This window comes from Lycorma delicatula, chromosome 5 (genome assembly GCF_047948215.1).
Source record: "Lycorma delicatula isolate Av1 chromosome 5, ASM4794821v1, whole genome shotgun sequence".
In the NCBI taxonomy this organism is placed as follows: Eukaryota; Metazoa; Arthropoda; class Insecta; order Hemiptera; family Fulgoridae; genus Lycorma; species Lycorma delicatula.
Genome location: NC_134459.1, coordinates 27,834,694 through 27,848,103, shown reverse-complemented (window position 1 = coordinate 27,848,103; position 13,410 = coordinate 27,834,694).

Genomic DNA, 13,410 nt, shown 5'->3' with positions numbered 1-13,410 from the left:
AGAGGGGTTAAAATATTTTTTGGGTTCAAATAAGGGCTCATGAATAATATTTTTCCAATTTGGAGTTAAGTTGTCTCGTTTCTTCCACTCTTTGGTAATATAATGTTTATCCCTAGCTCGACTGTTCCATTCGCAAAGAAAACATATGTATTTAATATAGCCTAACTGCATGCCGAATAAAATAGCTATAATTTCCAAATCACCACATATGTTCCAGCTATGTTTTTTATAATTTATTTTTTCAAGAATATTTTTCATCACATCCTATGTCTGTTTCAAATTAATACCATATTTATATATATATACCTAATTTACGCCAGCAAATATTCTATGTCATAGCTAAGATTGATTAAAATACATCAAACCTGCTAAATTCTAGCTCTAATCAAAATACAAATAGTTAAAAATCAAATAAATTGTTTTATTAATTTTAATTTAAACTCTCACCGATGCTATAAAATTCAGTTATCCTGAGTCAAGAATTGACCGACATAAATTTACGCAAAAGAAAAATAGATTATTACACGAAAATATGTAGAATACATACATTTTTTTAACTTCATCTTTTGTAGGCTAAAAAATGGGGGTTTTAGAAGAAATTTAATGTTCTTGTAGTTTAGTAAAAAATAATTTTTCATTCCTGACAGAAGACGTATTTCCATTTTGATAAAAATTATTCAAGAAGTAATTTGTGGAATAAATAGTTACAAATAAATATAATATATAACGGTATAAATTACGGTAATTATTACCAGATAATTACTATTAAATATTAGATAAATTATTAATGTAATATAATTATTAAGTAATTTACGGTGGTAATTATGTATAAATTATTATTATATAATAGCATAAATAATCAATAAACATGCCGTGAATTGTAGTATTTCATAAAAGTTTATTTATTTATTATTATCGTTTTTTTTTTTTTTTGCTTGATGACATCGCCACATAAGCTTGAAGTTTGAAACTTGAGCGTGAATATGGAAATGGAATTATGTAGCGTATGATAAATGCCATGCCTAACCGGGATTCACACCCGGAACCTCCGGATGAAAGGCCGAGACGCTACAACTCCGCCACGGAGATCAAGATCGGTTTTCTTTTTATTGTCAATTTATAATTTATAATCAATTATCAGTATTTATAGTCAATTATTATATTTATAATTTTCTTTATTATAAATAAATTACCTTTATTATATTTATAATATCTCTATTTGAAATAAAAACCGAATTAAATTTGGTTGACCAAGACGAAAAACATAATTTCTCTATAACTGACAATGACTGGTTAACAATTGGAACTAACCTCTACTTCTAGATTGTTTTGTTAAAAAAACTTTTTTGAGATCTTTTTATTTGCAAATTTACTATGTATATGTATATATATTTTTTTTTCTAAAATTTAAGAATTAATTATTTATTTTTGTAAAACGATTTTTTTTTTAATTTTTAATAAAAAAATAGAATTACATTAGCAGAAAGATATTGTTCTTTTTTCCCCTTTTTCGTTTATGTGCTTTAGAATTTTTATATTAAAATTTCAAACGTAATTTGAATTATCAAAAACTACAATGAATAAAAAACTAAAATGAAGGGTTTTACGGCTTAGGTTGAATTAAAAAAAAAAATTAATATTTAAAAATATTTTCTTACATTGTATAAAAATAAAATTTTTCGTAAAATTTATCCTTCTTCAAAAGCTCTCAAAATTCAGACTTAAGCCTCCGTTTGGTTTACAAACATCGTGCATCACTCGCATAGAAAACGTTTTTAAAGTTTTTTAAAATTTCTTATTCTTTACGAAGGGTTAAAATCAACATAAACGTTTATAAAATTGAAAAACAAAAGTGATAAACTTTTGACTATATTTATCTTAGCATTCTCTTTGATATAACATTGAAATAAGTAAAAGGTATAGGAAAACATGAACCGTTTTATATAACTACGAACCTATATTATTTTAGAAAATAGGTAAAATTTAGGTGTTATAAGATTATAATAACCCTTAACCTTTTACACAAACACAAACCAATTTAAATTTAACCTAATTATACAGCACACACTTATATTAAACATATATAATCTCACAGTACGTGTAAATTCCGCTACAATAACAGTCCATTTACATTTACATTCTCTCCCGTTCATACATTTGCAAATTTGTCATACTCCTAAGGCTACAACCGCTTATCAAGTTAACGTTACGTACAACACTACCGTCCAAGGATGTGTAGTCGTGTTGAAAGGACATTTACTAACAAATTAAATAAATACATATGTACATGTAACTAATTATAAACAGTTGACCGTTTAGGAAATACGAAACTCAAGTAATAAAGTTACGTAAGAGGAATCGCAAAATAGAAAATAGATAATTTACGTCGCTAATTTTTTATATTATATAATAAAATTAGTATTAAGAATACAAAAATGTAGAAAAAAGTTTTAAATTCATCACTTAAAAACATTTTTTTTCAAACGTAATTATGTATTTTGTAGTGTTTTACTTTAAAAAAATGGTTAGTGGAATGAGAAAGCTGGAAAGGAAAATATGATATATATGTTTTTAACTATATGTAGGTTGAAGTTAAGAATAAACTCACGCAGGTTAAAAGTTTAGTAAAGGATCAAAAAAACAAAATAAGAAAAGGGAATTGGGACAGATTTAAAAAAAAAAACAAAATAATTGGTCGATGTTTATTAAATTGATATTTAAACATCTAAGTTTAGTTAATTTGAAATAAGAGCGATATTAAAAAAAATAGAAAAAAAATAGTTTAGACGGAAAATTGTTTTGGAATAATTTTAAGATAAATTTGTGATGATACGTATGACTGAATTAAACAATTAGTAAAGAAAAAAGGAAGAAATGAAACCAATCAAATACTTCATGCCCAAAAAAGAACATTCAATTTTATTTACTTTTTAAATTACTTTATCTTTTTAATCGGATTATATTTTATATTAATTAGCTGTATTACTTTGGAATAGTAATAGCGTTTTATGAAAATCAAGAGTCAATTAAAAAGTTTGTTCGGGAACGTAACATAAATTAAAGCTGTCAATTATTCACTTAGTGCTAAAGACCTTTCTAGTATTATAGTAAATAATGCAAACCTCTTTTGTTCATATGTTGAAAACCTTGAATACTTATAACAATGTAATATAAACATACAGACATGAAGTTACATCTCTACTGAAGATGCTGTACCTGTAATTAAAAATTTGTGTATATTGAAATATATGTTACAAGAAAAGTAATAAAAAATTAAAAAATCCGACTGCCAAAAAATAAAAAATAATTAAAAATAAATAAATAAATTGGATTAAAGACGATAATAAACTGAACTAAAAGAAAGAAAACAAAGTTTTATTTAATAAAATAAAATAATGGGAGACCAGTCAACTGTCAGTTTTAATTCGTTTAAATATATTTTTCATGTTGTAGAAATAGTCGGCATTTAAGGTTGTCTAATGATTAAGTTCTCACCTGGTCTTATAGCGATAAGAAAATTTCGTCTTTCAACAAACATATTCAAATGCAGTCAAGATATAACAACATTTCCGAATAACCGTGATCTGATAGATCGACAGTGAACCTGATGCATGCAAAAGTTAATTTTCAACCTACTAACAAATGCTCCATTTGAATTTTGAAAATCGTACGACTGTTTGCAGAGATATTATAAAGCTTCTCATGGGCACTGATAAGTCATTAGCGACTTATCAATGTAACTGTTCCGGTAAATTTGTAATCTTCAACAACAATCTCAGATCGACTACTACTGTGACGGTTAATTGAAACCCAACCATCAAAGAACACTGGTATCCACTATATAGTACTCAAATCCGAATAAAAGTTACTATCTTCATTAGGATTTGAACCTAAGAACTTCGACTTCAAAATTAGTTAGTTGATTTACGACGACCAGTTTACCACTAGACCAACTCTGTGGATTAAAATTTATTAAATATTATTTTATTTTATTTAATGTAAATTTAATTCAATTATTTTTGTAATGTTATTCATTCGATGGATTTAAATCATACAGTCAAACTCAGCTAACTGGGCTGAATGAGGCTAACAGTTCAGTTCAGTATTCAATTCGTTAAATTTTGTGCTTCAATCACCAAATCTTCACTAGTGCATATATATTTATAATATTTATATTGCCTATGATACTCCCGGTAACGTAAGGATTCCAACGCGGGGTCATACATCTAAATCGGTTCGGCCGGTGAGCGGCTCTACGGTAGAAAAAAATACATATATACATACATACACCCTAAATACATTACACTCCTTTTTGGGCAGTCGTATAATAAATACGAACTGATTTTATTTAATAAAGAAGACATACAATGCAAATTTTCTCTGGATTATGTAGAAAACATTCTCAAAACTTGATTGTAATATGCTTTATTATGAAGGAGATGAAAGATTGCCAACGCTTAAAAAAGATAATATTTTATAAAAACAAAATCTATAAGGAAATAATTAAAAATTTCCTATACCTAATACCGAAAAATTTGTAATTATACCCGAGAACTGGGAAATTAAGTTTTGAAAAAAATTTCAGGCCATTAGTGCAGTGGTTCTTTATTGAATTTGACTCCTGTTCGAGCATGTAGCTTCAACATAAATGGAAAAAAACTCAGAGAAAATAAAACAAATACAATAAGCGAAAACGATGGAGAAATAGCAAGAAATATTAACTGGAACACTAAAAATGAAGTTCTTGTGTGCTTACTAAAGTTCCAAGTGATTATCTGATTATTTTATTACGTTAGAAATGAAAAAGAAAAACGAACAATGCGATAAGTATTTTTCAGTATTCTCAAAAGATTTATTAGAAACAGCTCCAGAATATTTTTTATAAACGTCTCTACGACTCTTGTATGATTCCAGAGAATAATTTGTAAAGCTAACAGAAAAAATTGGTCAGAAATGTATCAAGAATTAAAGAAAAGGTGTACAAACAAAATAGTACGATTTACTCATACGACGACTATATGGGTTTTGAAGACAAAACCCATTTTGTTCCCTCCAGGCTTTAAAAGCAGTCGGCAAAACATTCCAAAATATCTCAGTAGATCTGAGTCTTCTTTTACCCAGGAATAGCATCTGATCAATCAACGATTTTATGTATATATATTTAGCCATATATATTCTAACAAAAACTGATTACGTTATAGATTCTTATGAATTTTATTATCCAAAAACAGAGTAAAATCTCTTAACGACAACCCATCCAAGTGATTGTACATTACCTGGAACTATCAATTTGAGCTATATATAAATCGTTTTGCCGATAGAAAAGTTGTTATCGTTAAATAATATAAAATATTCAGGAATTAAACTGTATTCAATTTTCTGGAAAACTGGAATACCTAAGGAAAAAAGATAAGCCGAAATAACTTTGTTACATGCTAGATTTATTTATTCATTTATTTTCATGATAACCAATTAAAGGTATGACAATGATCAGATAAATAAATAAAGGAGGGAAGCCCGGCCAAAAAGACTTAAAACTAATCTTTTTTCAAAAAAATAAAAATACCTACTTTATAAGTAAAAATCTTCTGAATAATGTATTTATTTTAATTCTAGGTTGCTTATAAATAAATTTATGTGTATTTTTGGAAGTACATATCTTCATTGAATGTAACTTGTCATATTGTAGACTTCATAATCGGCAACTTCATTTAGAAACAACATTGGAGGAGTAAAATGGTTCGGTTTTTTGCGTTTTATAAATTTGAATTTTGTACACTCGTAATTTTTAGTTTCGTATTTAGCCGTACTAACATCACTTGATTACGTCATAACATCACTTGTTACGTACTAACATCACTTTCGCGACGTCATTATGAAATATAGTGAAGGTTTGGAAGGCCCAAATGGAGAGAAAACTGACGAAGGTTTAAGAGAGAGCATAATTTTGAACTACATTACAGCTACACATTAGAACTACATTAGAGCTCACCAAGAACTACATTAATGTTGTGGCAGCTTATACAAGTAAAGAAGTCAAATATATGAAACAAGCAATATTATCTATGTTGTATCATTGTATTTCAACTGACGATGAGCCAAAACACACAAAATGCCTTACAGGACAAAATGGTTGGTGTTTTTACAATCGATCGTAAGCTAAAATTGAAAAATCACGTAAGCCATCGGCTTACGTGGTTTTTTCACGATGTTCTAATATGAATAATGTTATAACAACCATCAGTGTATTTGTATTAAGATACTTAGCAACAATTTATCGGAGGCTCACCGATGAAAATTTATTAAATCGGTGTCTGAAAGGAAGAATTCAAAACGCCAATGAGAGTTTCCATTGTCATTTATGGGAAAACCTAAAAGTGTTTCGCGATCGGTAGTACAAGCAGCACTGGAAGAGGCAATGAATGAGTTTAACACAGGATTAGTAGGTAGTCAGAAAAGAAATTCTGTATCCTCAGGGAAAATCAGTGAAATCTTAGCAAGAAGACGCCATCACCGAAGAAAAAAGAAAACTATCACGATACGATTATCAAAATCAAAAGAAAGATTAGACTGTGTGCGAATGGAACAGGCGAAGAAAAAAAGCAGAAGACATCTCATGTGAAGGTGGGAAACTCTATATTAGATAACGTGTCAAGTGAGAAAGTTATCTGCATGTAGTTTAGTAACTGTGAATGTCATTTCCTGTAAATTTGTTTTTTTCATCTTCTTGGACTAAAAAAAAATCATAACTTAAGTTCCTTAACAGGTAGACATAATTTTTTTTACTTTTTTCAGTACGTTTTTCTCTACTTTTACAAGCATGGATACACTGAAATTGCTGCAAGGAAAATTAAAAAAAAATATATATACAAGTAAATTATAACGGTAAAATATTGCTGTTCGGAAAAAATTATCAAACTTTCCATTCATGAGAATTTATTTAAAATGTATTGAAAAATAGAACATAGTTTTTATCATCAATTTAAAAAAAAATTGAAAAAATAGCCTTAAGACTAAATTAAAATTTTTTCGTAAATTCTTAATTTTTCACCCCCACCTGAATATTACGGGGTGGGAGAATTATTTTTTACTAAATGTTTAATAAAAATGTTGGTAAAGTAATAGTGAAATTAATTATAAGGACCTGGAACACGTTAAATATAAAGCTTAGAAAATGAATTTTTTTAGAGCTTACCGCTTAAAGTCTTAATTCAAAAAAAAAATCATTCACATTCCATTTTTTCAACTAACACTAGAATATACAGGAATAATAGCAAAAAATAAAATGTACTGAATTTTTAGAATTGACCCGCATAATATAAGAAATGAAAAAAAGGATGATCTGAAGAGAATAACAATTAAATATTCAGAAGAGGTAACGTTAGAGAATCTACAAGTCTTTATTTCTACCTCTGAGAATTGTGTGGAAGATTATGATTAATCAAAAACTGGAAAAAGTCGTAGAATATCCGACTAAACTATTCAGGAAAAAATTTAATTTACAACACTTTGAAGTAACTTCTTTAATAATGTGAAAGTTTCATAAGAGTACAAAAGAATAATACTTAATAGGAAATGATTAAAAGTCTTTAGTAATTATAAATGCCGTGTCGTGATTGCAGTAATGTATTGATGAAAATAGCAAGTCGGATGTCAACTTATTTTTTAAGTATTATAAAAGAATAATACTTAATAGGAAATGATTAAGAGTCTTTAGTAATTATAAATGCCGTGTCGTGATTGCAGTAATGTATTGATGAAAATAGCAAGTCGGATGTCAAGTAGAAAATGAAATTTTAGTATTTATGTATTCACAAAACGTGAAGTCAGCGAAAAGGTAAAGATAGATAGATATTAATTATACTCTATCATAAAAATTCTTAGTTTAAAGGTTTATTTATCCTAAATAAAATAAAACTTTTAATTAAACTAATTTCCATTTCATAATTTCCGGTCGATGAACTTTCTTATAAGGTAAAATTTAATTCCTTCATTATCATTACATTATAAAGTCATAATTTCATGTTATTTTTACAAGTCACTTTTGTCAGAACACAGAAGCGTATAATTAACTTAATGTTATAGAGCATCAAACCGTACTTGAACAGCACTTAAAACTATAGTAATAAAGGTTTTACGGAGTGCTGTATTGAATTTTTATTATTATTATTACTATGATACGGCACCAGTTTTTTTGCCTAGTCATTTTCTTAAACGTTTTCCTAAACGTTAATAAGGTGAATAAATATTAAAAGTTTTAATTAAAAAATATTCATTTTTCTATGCACAGTTATTAATTTTTAGACTCGCTTTGAATGAACTTAAATTCATTATTTTATTTTATTTTTTTAATAAACAATTTAAAAAATATAGATTTCATAATGTACTTCTTAAAAATTAACTTTTCTATTACGATAAAAAAATATAAAATAAATTTATGAATAGCTTGTGTATAACAGTTTATGCAGTGTTTTAATTAATTTTATTAAAAAAAAGACGTCGAAAGCAAATTCAAAAACATGTTAAACAAGAAAACTTTATCACTGCATTATAGAAATAAGTACTTCTTAAGTAATAAGATTATACATAAATTTCACTTACCACCATTTTTAATCAATATTTTATATTAAATATAAAATAAAAAATAATCTAAAAGATTAAAAATAAAACAAATCAAAATTATAAGATACTAGGAGACCCAGCAATGCTTCGCTGTTGCTAGATTTGAATATAAATATAGATTAAATGAACATAATTGAAAGTTTGATAAAACATTAAAAAACAGAAAATTACGGAAATTAACAAAATTAAACCTTTCACTTTAAAAAAGTCAGAATGTAAATAAATCCAATTGCAAAACAACAGCACTACCTATCGGGTTTAATTCAAACCACTCTCTGAACACAGTAGTCGGTTCAAACCCCTAACTTTCTTTCTACTGGACAGCTCGAGGATTTCAATAGTTTTAAACCTTCTCCGGACAACGCTGACCATTTTGCAAAATATCGCGCGTAAATCGGTCCAACAGTTTTTTAGTCACATACGAACATGCCTCTTATATAGAAGAAGAAAGTTTGCTTGTATATTTATTTGTTAGGTTAATACCACCAGTACACCGGCCCCACCAAGCGGGTATAATATTACAAAAAATGTTCTTTTCGCGTAACTAATATATATTCTGAATATGGGCCAAATCGGACCATAAATGCAATTTTTCGAAATATCTCGACCCCAGCGCTACCTAGCGGATCCAAACCAATTCAGAAACTTTCGTGGGCATGCGCACAACTCACCAAAGTTTCATCGCAATCGGATGAATGGTATAGGAACGCATGCAGGACAAACAAACATTCTACATATATATATATATATATATATATATAGAAGAATTAAAACCATTTTTCTACCACAGTTATAGAAAAATTCATAAACAAACCATCCTAGTAATTAAGTTAATTACTATTATTGAGTGTTAATAAAGGTATAAAAATCCTCAAAAACGTTTCAATAATTAAACATAAAAAAATTATTTTTAGCAAAGACTTCTACGTCAAAGCGATTTATTTTTTAGTATAAGACCAAGACATTTCAAGTTCACATAAGAAGGAATCAAACAATTTTTATATGATTCTGAAAAATCATTTTAAAGGACAAACTTTTTCAATTAATAATAAATTTGGGACACATCAGTCTTAAACAAAATGATGGTCATGTAATACTTTTCGCAGCTGGTTTCATACTCTTTGTTAAATAACTGTTGAACAGTGAAAGACAAAAAAATAATTTTTTTTGTCTTCCCTTGTGGGAAGATTTTTTTTTATACTTGTGGGATAAACTGTATGATTGTAATTCTTAGCAAATCTTCGGTAACCTTCTAGTGAGGGATCTGATTAAATAAATATTTTTCTTTAGGAAATATCATCTGTATAATGTATGGTGGAAAAAAATATTATTGTAATATTTGTTTAATCTTTCAAAAAATCCTCTAATTCCTTTAAGGATTGGGAAAAGGGTGCTTAGTGACTACTGAGAATCAATAAGATGGGATTATTTGTCTGCGGTATCTCCGTGGATAAGTTAGCCTATTTTTATCCATCGTTTTTGTTTCATTATCCTTAATATTTTTTCCCCATCTGATTCTATGTTCTATAACTAGATAAGATCAAGCTACAGCCATGAAAGGATGATAATGATAGAGCAAATTTATAAAAATCCGTTGCAATTTTTCGTATAGTCTGCTAGGAAACAGGCCATCCTATGAGCCGTTTATCCAGATTTTTTGATTGGTAGTTACAGAACAAGTGTATGGAGCCTATCGAGTAAAGGCGAGCCGTTTGATATTTCCTATAATATTGAAACATACAAATGAAACTTCGAGTTGTACGAAATCGTTTGATTTTTATTTACTTAATTCTACATATTTAATTGTTCAGTCTTTATTCTATTTTATACGAAAACAAACAAGTTGATTTAAAGTAAAACTAAACTATAAAAGAAATAGAAGGTTAATTTTTCAAAGAAAATTAGGTGATTGGCTAAAGCACCGTACAAAAAATTACTCGAACATTTTGTAATTGTTATACATAATAAAAATTGTGCTTATTTTCTATTTGCTAATCATAGCTAATATTACTTAAATACGTTATATTTATGAAAACCGGTTTACCGGTTAAGACGAGGTTCCCAAAGAGTACCCAAACTGGGAAGCAGTAAAGGTTCGCAGAGGCGCCGCGAAAATTACAAAATTTTCATAATTATATCTACATTTTAAGTTCAATGTCATAGCATGCGACATCTAGAAGAAGTGGTACAAACCACTTAGTCTGTTTGTAAACGGTTATTAGGTGACGGGAAACTTATACTTTGTGTCCGTATATAAATAAATAGTTTCAGACGGTATTTTTGTATTCGTTTTCGGAAATTGTATCAAATGAATATTGTTGTGATCGAATCAAGTAAAGTTTTTCAAGTATTTCTTCTTGTAACCGTATTTAAAAAATGTATCCGATTTTAGTGTAACAGTAATAAGTGGTTTGAAAGTGAAAGTGAAGAGTGTACATCGTCAACCGGTGGCGAGAGTTTCAAGAAGTGTAAAAATTGAAAATATGATGACAGCTACTTTGACTTTCATTTTAGGTCGACCGAAGTCAATAGCGAAGAGAGGCTACGATGTGTTCTATCTATAAATGTTTTGGCACCCAAATAGACACTACCAATCAAGGTGAAACACCATACAGAAACCACTCGTCCCAGTACAATTAATAAATCTTGTGAATACATTGGTAGGAAGCTTAACCTATTAAAATTAACAAAAGGGTAGTTTTTATAAGTAGGTAACAATACCAAGCAATGATTTGGTAGCATCTTACAAGGAAATACAAAGAATCGCAAATTGGAAGAATCGCAGAATTCATTCTTTTAACTGTTGTAGATATAATGAACAATTTGATCGGTTAGTCTACTTGGAAATTACTTTCAAAAGTGCCTTTGCCCAGAATCACCATCAGCCCAATAATGATTCTCACTTGATTTGCTATGCACGGTTTATAGACGGCAGAAACATTGTAAACCTTTTCTGTAAAATATCACTTCCAATGCAAAAGCTCAAAACTTCTTAGAGATTCATACATGATACTTTTATGTCCGAAAACAGTTTGGATTGGACTAAGTGCCTTGCTATCTGTACTGATGGTGCTCGTTCCATGTCGAAGGATTGTTCCATCTGTGTTGAAGGATTGCACACTTTTATTCGAAGCAACGCCCCTGAAGCACTGTAGATCCGTTGACTTATTCACAAGGAAGAACTCGAATAAAAATGTCTGAATCCTGCATTGAATCAGGTCTTAGTAATTAATGTTGTAAACCTTATAAAAACTTGGCTATTTAAAGCAAGATTTTTCAAGAACTATGTGAGTATACAGGATTCGAATATAATTTTGTTGTACTACAGGACTTTCTCACGGTAATGTATTGTTAGGAACATTTATTTAGCCCAAGTAAAGATAAATATCTTATATTTAGAAAATATCTATATTTTTCATAAAGAGAAGAAACATAATTATACCGAAATTTTTGTGAATGACGATTTTTTGGTAAAACTAACATATTTTTGTGACTTTTCGGAAAACTGAATGCTCTAAATCTCCCCCTGAGAGAAGCAACATCATTGACCTTTTAAGGTAGATTGAGAAAATTTTAGCTTTAAAAAAATAAGAAAGCTATGGAACAGAAAAATCAATGAAGACGGATATAGGGAAAATTTCTTCTTGTTGGAATAATTATTTACCTCCATTTGGAATTGATTTCTCTCGATGTATGAAATCTATTTTTGATGAACACTTATCAACTGCTTTGAGAAATATATTCAAAAAGGTAATGTCATTAAATCTGTATGGATTGAAGATCCATTTATGTTCATCTAAATTTACTGTTGCAGAAGAGAATCTGTGTTGTTATGTTACCGTACATTGTGGTAACAAAATTAAGCAGCATGGAATTAACTAAATTTTGGATGACAGTAAAAAATGAATATCCATTCCTAAGCGGTAAAGATCAGAAAATTTACTTCAATTTGAACTTCTTATTTGTGAGAAGCTGGGTTTTCGGCAGTCTCTGTGATAAAATCTAAGTGTCGTGCAATAATCAACATGCAGAAAAAAATGAAGGTGGTGGTTGCATTCTGCTTAATTCCACGATTTGAGAAATTGTGCAGTCAACAGGCTCACCCATCCCTTAAATCTTTATAATTAGTTGAATTGTTTAATTACATTTTTTGGGATCTAAAATTTGTTTTTTATTTAATTATACCTAACCGTTGCAAAAAATAACTGGCTACTATTCCGCAAAATGTAATTGTTAGAATTTGACATGGACGGCTTGAAAAAATCTAGGCAAAGCAAGAGCGCCGAAAAAAAATATTGAGAACTACTGGGGTAAGGCATCTTATTAAATTTCTTACAATATAAATTATTTGTATAATTATGTATAATTTATTAAAAAATCATACAGTTTAAATTTAACTGATTACATTCATTATACAAAAATGATAAAATTTATTAATGAAATTAAAATTAAAAAAAAAACATTAAATAAAGTTTTGGAGGTAAAAGGTTGATGGAATAATTAAATAAAATAAAAGTGTTTTTAAATAATTTGCATTATTGATCTTCCAACTGCACTTAGAAAGTAATAAATTATATTAATGGAAAATATGAGCACACCTGCGTCATATTTTTTACTCTAGCATGATATCTTCTTTTTTTCTTTAGATATAGGGTATAAAAACCTTTCATGGCTTTTACCTTCGTTGTACGTTTATCTGTTTTCAACATACATGCACAGACATCTCAATATACTTAATATAATGGAAAGCTAAAATTATTATTTTTTTTTTATAACATCTTTAAAATA